The sequence below is a fragment of the Leptosomus discolor genome, chromosome 4 (assembly GCF_034619465.1).
Source record: "Leptosomus discolor isolate bLepDis1 chromosome 4, bLepDis1.hap2, whole genome shotgun sequence".
Classification (NCBI taxonomy): domain Eukaryota; kingdom Metazoa; phylum Chordata; class Aves; order Leptosomiformes; family Leptosomidae; genus Leptosomus; species Leptosomus discolor.
In genome coordinates this window covers 3881754-3889202 of record NC_141394.1, presented here as the reverse complement: position 1 = coordinate 3889202, position 7449 = coordinate 3881754, and positions in this window count along the sequence as shown.

Here is a 7449-nt window from a genome sequence, read left to right as displayed (position 1 = left end):
ACGTCAGCCTTAAGAATAATTCACAGTTACGTACGTCGATCGCAAAAGCTGGAAAACTAAAAGGCTTTCACAGGGGCTGATAGGCAGTGCAAGAGGCTCAACCCAGTGGAAAACAACATTCGTGGTACTTACCATTTACATAAAGCTCTGCGTTTTCAACACCCTGTGTAATGATTAGGTGTTTAATTTTCTGCCCTCTGAGCCAGTTCAGTAATGACTACCTCTGTGAGGAAACAGGATGAAGTTGTTGTCAAAGACCTGCCATTAAAATACTGCTACTGTTCCTCTTAACCAAGCAGGCTCTGTTTAATATATGTGTAAGTAAACACTATTAAGAAAGTCCTTTTATCTCAACAAGTCACAGCTTGGTTGTGCTTAACAACAGTTTTTATCACGGAATCGCAGTATGTTTGGATTGTCTAGGCACAGCTGTGGTGCAGGACAGAAAAAGACAGAGTTGTACTCTTGCCTCCGGATTCCTTCCCTCCTGAGTTTAATTTAGATTTTCCACAACATCTTCCTTTGTATTTTAAAGACGGGTTCAGAAAACAAAAGCAAGTAGTAAGAGATGTGAAGTGCTTTTGCCCATCTTCCTACCAAGATCTTATTTCTGAATTCATACAGACTGGCTAAATAATTTTAGACATTTCTTGGAAAGCACATGGTTTTCCACTGCGTGAATGTGGTCTTCTAGTATATTCTGGAAGTATTCGCTTTCAGAAATCAGCATGGCTACCGTAAGCGTTCTAGCCTTTGTTTGTCATGGATGACTTCCTAAGAGATGATATTGCTACCTGGCGTTGGCGAGGATACCTCGATTTACTTTGTGAGCCTTGGATCTAGCACAGCACAGTGGTGGCTGGTTTTGATCCCCAGATAAGAGCTGGAAACCAAGAGGAGTTCCAGGAACCCACCCTAAGGACATGAAATCGTTTGAAAGACCGAGTTTAGAAGAATTTCACTTGAAAGAAATGAAACACTAGAAAATAAACAAATACATCAGAAGGAGTATAATACAAATACTAAATATGCTATGCATTAGAACATTTCCAAACTTAGCAGATAGAAACCACTGAAAACACGTAGGTTCAAGCTGGAGAAACACTGGCTGGTTGCCCCCTTGTTGGGGTACACCTCAGCCAAGTCCAGACATGAGGTGCTGAGGAAGTTAAGGTTGCAGCGTGGCCGCAGGCACCTTCGATGCCAGAACAGCATCGTTAGACGACAGAGGCACTCATGATCTGCTCACTCAAATATGACAAGCAAATGTCTTCCTGTCTTGGGGCAGACTGGTTTGAACTTTGGTCAAATTTTGTTCCTCTCCTGTTAGTTTTACCAGAGAAATGCCAGAAAAAACAGTTTCTCTGCTGTATTCCTTCTTCGCCTGTCCTTGGTTTGCCAAGACGAAAAGTCTGTCCCTGTAAAATAAAAAAGTTATGTTCTCTAAACCTGCAACTGGTGAAGGGTCCCCAAAAGTCTCTTAGCATTACTGTGTTGCTTCTGCTGTTCTTTATGTGCACTTCTTGGTGGTTCTTTTGGTGTGAACAAATCTTATTTTGATCGACTTGACAGCCAGCTGTCATAGATCCTGATCCACGACTGGAGAGCCCAGGTTTTGCTAAAGAATATAATAACGAGTGTCAGTGGAGCAGCTACAGCAATGAGATTAGAGGAGTCAAAGGAAAACGACGCGTTCTGGGTTACTTGTGGAAAAAACCCTCAGAATTGTCCAAATTCTGAAATTAATGCACAGCTAATTCTTTCGTACGGATTTGCTGTGAAGAGCGAGCAAATAGTAGCATATCACAGTTTCCCATGAAGAGTTTAGTGAGCCCTGAAAAAACACACATGAAAAAAATATTGCGGAGTTTCTAATTACATATGTTAGAGCTTTGGTTGTTCTTGAGTAATGATTTGATTTTAAAGGTTTTTGATCCTGACAAAATTTGAAGAATACCTAGAAAATGAATAATTTATCGCTATATTCATATGCAATCTTAGCTATTGTTTCTTGTTTATCCTCTGGAGGTTAACAGCCATTCACTTTCATAGCAGTCTCTTGGAGTGATTTGTTCTAGCAACAAGGGAAGAACAGCAGCGTCTTTTAAAGTTATTTGCTCACTGGTGTTAGATGTTCGGTGTTTTTCTACGTCAGTATGCGTTTTCTTCTTCAGGGTACTGTGTCAGATATACTATGACTGACTATTGCACCTTTGTCCCTAGAATTTCACAAATAGATCGGTTGCTGCCTACTTCGTTTGCTCCACCTATGAAATAATTCTCTAACATTTTATTTTTTTTGGCGAGAGAAGCAGGTGGGATGTTTCTGGATGGCTTTTCCATTAGGAGGTGAATGCCTCAACTCAGAAACTCGCAGTTATGTTCTTCACTTTTGCTTTTCAAACACCTCTTACTACAGTCTCTGGAAAGAAGACTGAACTCAGTGCAAAGCTCTGTGAGAGCACAGCTTTGCAAACAGAAATTGGACTCTGATACAAGCCGCTATCATGGCTGAAGTTTATTTTCCTTTGATTTTTGAATCACAGAACGTTAGGGGCTGAAAGGGACCTCGAAAGACCATCTAGTCCAACCCCCCCGCCAGAAGCTGAAGAAACATCTCTTAAGACACAAAGACAGGCTACGTTCAGGACAGATTAGGAGGTGAACTCTGTGTGAAAGGATGTAGGGATGTCTCAGTAAATTTGGAATAACGGAACAATCCAGCAGCTCCATTGATTTTGGATATTTTTAAACCTAGCTTAATGTGTGGGATGCACTGATGATTTTGTTTTAAGCTGACACAGCTTGGAAGTGCTCATTGTTGAGGTCAATGCAGTGCGTGATGTCTGATTTCAAAATAGTATCTGCTTACATTCCTTAATACATCTTGAGTTCATATTTATTGTGCTACCCATAGCCCTATCTATAATTTTTTAATATACATCACAGGGTCTTTTAATGCTGAATGCATAGAAATTTCTTTCAAAAATATAAAAATACAGTATAAATAGCCCTGCGAGCCAAATTCCTATCAACACATCCAATTTTTCTCTGCTAAGAAATCTACTGTTATTTCTTAGTTTTGTAACTGGTGTGCTTTCTGCAGTGCCTGGTCGTAATATCACAGAAAGAGATTAAGTTAATCCCTAACGAAACGGTTTGGTTTTGTTCATCCATTATCGAGTGACTCTGCCCAGGTGTGTGCTTCACAGAAAAGCCTCTGTAGTCCAGACTAGGACCTGCAGAAACCTGCGTGCACCAGTCAAGCACTGACCAGTTGAGTGACTGGGGTGCCTTGCTGCAGCGGCAGAGGTGGATTTGCCACAATTGGAGCTGTGTAGGAGCTGAGAGCAGCTTTCCTTCGAAGACAGAAAGCTCAGGTTGCTCTGGCTCTCAGCTCTTGGTCTCACATATAGTATTCTGGTCAAGTAAATTACTGACTTGTACACTAGAGATATCTTTTCAAAAACCACCCACCAGCCCATTTGCAAAGGCAGGTTTTTAACACGACAGCTGATGTGGGATGTTTGCAGCTGTATGTGTGCGGCTGTGTTTTCAAGGGGTGACTTCAGCACTGCAGTAATTAGGCTGTAGTGAAACAGCAGAGGCAGTAGTACCCAGGCGGGCCTTTGGGCACAGCCATCTGCAAGCACGAAGGGAGATTTTCAGCCTCAGTAAGGGCAGCTCCTGCACCAAGTGCCTGTGTGTTCGTATTTGGCTGTAGCTGCCTCCTGTCGTTACAGGATAACCCCACTGTCTTGTGGCACATATCCGCAGACGGTACGGACACGCCCTACGAGCTGCAGAAGAATAGTCTTTAGCAGGTCTCCATACAGAAACACAAAGAAGACAAAAATAAGAAGTTGCACAGCCATAAGAGCGTCGCAAGGAGGTTGGGGATGAGACCTGCCTAGAGGGTTGGTTGGGAGGGAGACGTTGCTGGTAGATTGCGGTTGAGGAGCTGAGGGATGGCTGTTCTTGCCTTAGCACTGGTGCTGTGTGGCACTGTGGATAATAAATTGCGTATCTAGGGCATAGAATTAAATAGATAAAAAGAAATCAGAATTAAATAAATCAGAAAAGAATTGGAACTCCTTAATGCAACTGCAAATAATTTTAGTATTTCCATTCTTCCAGCTCGGTTCTCAGCTGTACAGGTATGACCTTTTGCATACTGGGCAGAATTTTACCCTGTGTATTTTACTACAGCACTGGCAAACAAAGTGCTTAAGTAACCAGATCACGTTTGTCTGTGCAGTGATATAGTTAAATCCCATGAAGTCAATGAAAGCTTTTCCAGTGGCTTTAATTTCACCAGTTTAATAATATTAGTAACCTTGTCTTGAGTTTGAAAAGAGCTGGGTTGGTTGCTTTGTTTCCCCTGCAGGAAACACCACCAACATAGACACTTTTCATTTCGTTTTAAAACTAACACCGATTTAGCCCAATTTCAGTTGATGCTGCTTTTTTTTTTTTCTTTTTTTTTGCATTTTAACTCTGTTCTGGGATTGCCTTTATGAGATCCTGCTGTGTTTACATGCACATTTTGTTCTGTAGCATGATAGCACTGACATTAAAAATTCCTGAGGTCATTTCCTTGGTTCGCCACGATCATCATCCGCTCGGTTGTCCACCCGGGCCTGCCGCAGCTGCTGTCCTCTCCGTAGGTGTTGGTGTTGATACACAGCGCTGCTAGCTGCGAGTTAAAAGATCACAACCAGAAGCAGGCCACTACTGGCATTCCTCCTGTTCTGCGTTCTTGTAGCTCTTTGTCCTGCTTGCCTGCCTTTCCATCCCGGTTCCATCGAGTCTTTGAGGCATTTTATAGTCTATTCAGTCTTAAATCCCTTTTCTTTTTAAAGGCTACTGTTCAGAGAGACAGCTAACGGACGCCTGTTGTGACAAGCCCAGGATTCATAGTAGCTGACCATAGCAGACCTGTGTTGGTGGGAAACAGACTGCACACCCCGGTTTTAGGTGCGTTTCAGACATGGTCGCTAGCTGTCTTACGAGATTTCAGCAATGAATTCGCAGGTGCCCCCACAGGATCAAAGTGAAGGAACTGATGTTCCAAGCCAATACACATTTTTTTAGCCGTAGCTGTTACAGTGTTGTTTTTCCTAGAGAGATTGGCTTCTGCTAAGGGCAAAAGCCATTTAAGCAGCTTATGCAGGAGTTTATTGCCTCTTTTCCATCTCAAAGTCCACATCATTATTGGGGGGGAAAATGGTAAACACACAACTAAGTGTAAATATGTCACAGTAGCGACTTAATGATTTTAAATAGGCGTACATGACCATTCATACGATTAGATGCCTTTTCTTCAGTGTGTTGCCATAATCTGTGGAACTACATCATTCACACATCGTGGGAAACTGAGAGTTAAGTCAGAGCTTAGGCTGCTGCTGATAGACCTCTTCATTGGACAAAACGTGTCAGGGCTCAAAGTCACCAAAAGTCTGTCTGTCCTTGAAATTCTTTTTTTTTTTTTTTTTCTTTTTTTCGGAGGAGGGTGTGTGAAAACTGTGCACACGTGCAGCTCCTGTTCTTTGGCAAGCGTTCATAGTGAGGAGTAAATTGCTAAACTCCTCTGTGGCAAAGTTCATGTTTTTCAGGTTTTGTCCTTTCTTTTTCTATTTTTCTAGTTTTGATCGGGAAAGGGGAGGCAGTTGCAGAGTACAGCCAGATTATACTTTTCAGGTAGCAGCAATTACATCAGCAACTCATCAGTAACCTTTCCCACTTTCTGATAAATAATACTTACAAACTTACTATGCAGCCAGAATTTTGGTCAATTTGTTTAGTTGATAAGGTGAATCTTGCTGGGTCCCTTCTGTAATTAATACTCACATTCACTGTTATGTCGTATTGTCGCCAGGGTCTGAAAGATCTTTTCGTTGGCTGAAGAAATTCCTCTGCTGGAAGAGAAAACCTCCTCCTTGCTTAGAACGGCAGCAGAGCCATTGTGTTAAAATCTGTAAACTGGGGCCTGTATCACAAAGAAGCTAGGTGACATTTTTCTTTTGGATTTCTGATTAATTAATTCTCTTTCTGTAATTTCGCAGGTATTCTGCGTACGGATGGGCCAGTTAAGAGACTGAGCAAAGCCACTGCTACAGACAGCCAAGAAAGTGCATCTTATTGCCCGTGACGTCGCTGCAGAGGTGCAAAAGGGGTACCCCAATTTTATATGGTAATGCAGGTACGACGGGGACAAGGGATAACAAACTCTGACAAATTAACGGCGTGGAAAAAAAAGAGGAAAGAAGGTTCTTGTTAGAAGGATAACAAATAGTTTTCAGCATCTGAAGTTTCTGTGCAGATACAGATTCTATAAAGGCTAATGACGAGGTCCCTGAGCAATAGCCTGTATAGTACAACACATAAAAATTATGACAGTGCATTTATAGACTTTATTTTCACCAATTTCACTTTAGCTTTAGTTTGCACTTGGCATGCCAAACTGTACTAGGTAGTTAAAAAACATTTTTTATTAGCTGACAGGAGCTTTGATAGCATTGTTCTTAAACAATTCCTTTTATGTGTTTCTAATATTAATGAAGTTGTTTGTTTAGATACTGGCTGTCCACTTAGTCATAAAGAGCTGGCCATTATGCCAGAGTGTTTCAAAGAAGAGTAGAACAACCAGTCTGTGAGATCAGATACAACAGCATCCCGCTCTCACAGAAAAGTGCACACCAAGGTTTATGTTTAGTTTGTAATGAAGAAAATGTAATTTTCTGTAATTAAGAAAAACAACCAACCCATATCCCGTGCAATCCATACAATTAATCTCGCACTAAACAACTGTACAAATTTATAGTCACCTAACCTAAAGCTTATTAAAGAATAAACACCACAGGCCTCTGTAAAGCCTCATAACATATGTGCATGGCATGTTCCAGAGCACTCTTCTAGCCAAAAAAAGCACTCGATGAATTAGCAATAAACTGCTCCCTGAAATGGCCTTATCTGAATATGTATAGTCTTTCTAATTTTAGCCTTCCTGGTTTCTTGGGAAAGGTATGGATGCTTCCCAGAAGTGCGAGTCAGCTCAAAACCGCTTACAGCAAAAGTTTACAGGTTCCAAACCTCGTCAGGATCCTCACCTTCAGCTTCTGCTGTAAAGGTGCAACACGAGTATGCCTCGAACTTGTTTAAACTGTTTGTAGTATAAAAGGAGGTGTTGCCTTGCCTTCCAAATGTATGTTCTGCTTCAGCAGTGGCTGAGAACACAGCTGATTTTTCTGTGCAGGCTCCGCATTGTCTGGGACTTGCTTCTAAAATAATGCCAGGAGAAGGTAAGCGAGGTTTACCCGAGTATGGTCACAACTTCTAACCCATTACAAGCAATGCCACTGGTTCTGAATAAGGTTCCAGTTGGTCTAATGTCTTACCAGGGCCTGCCACTGTTCAGGAGTGTTTTTGACATAGGTGTGACCGACTTCC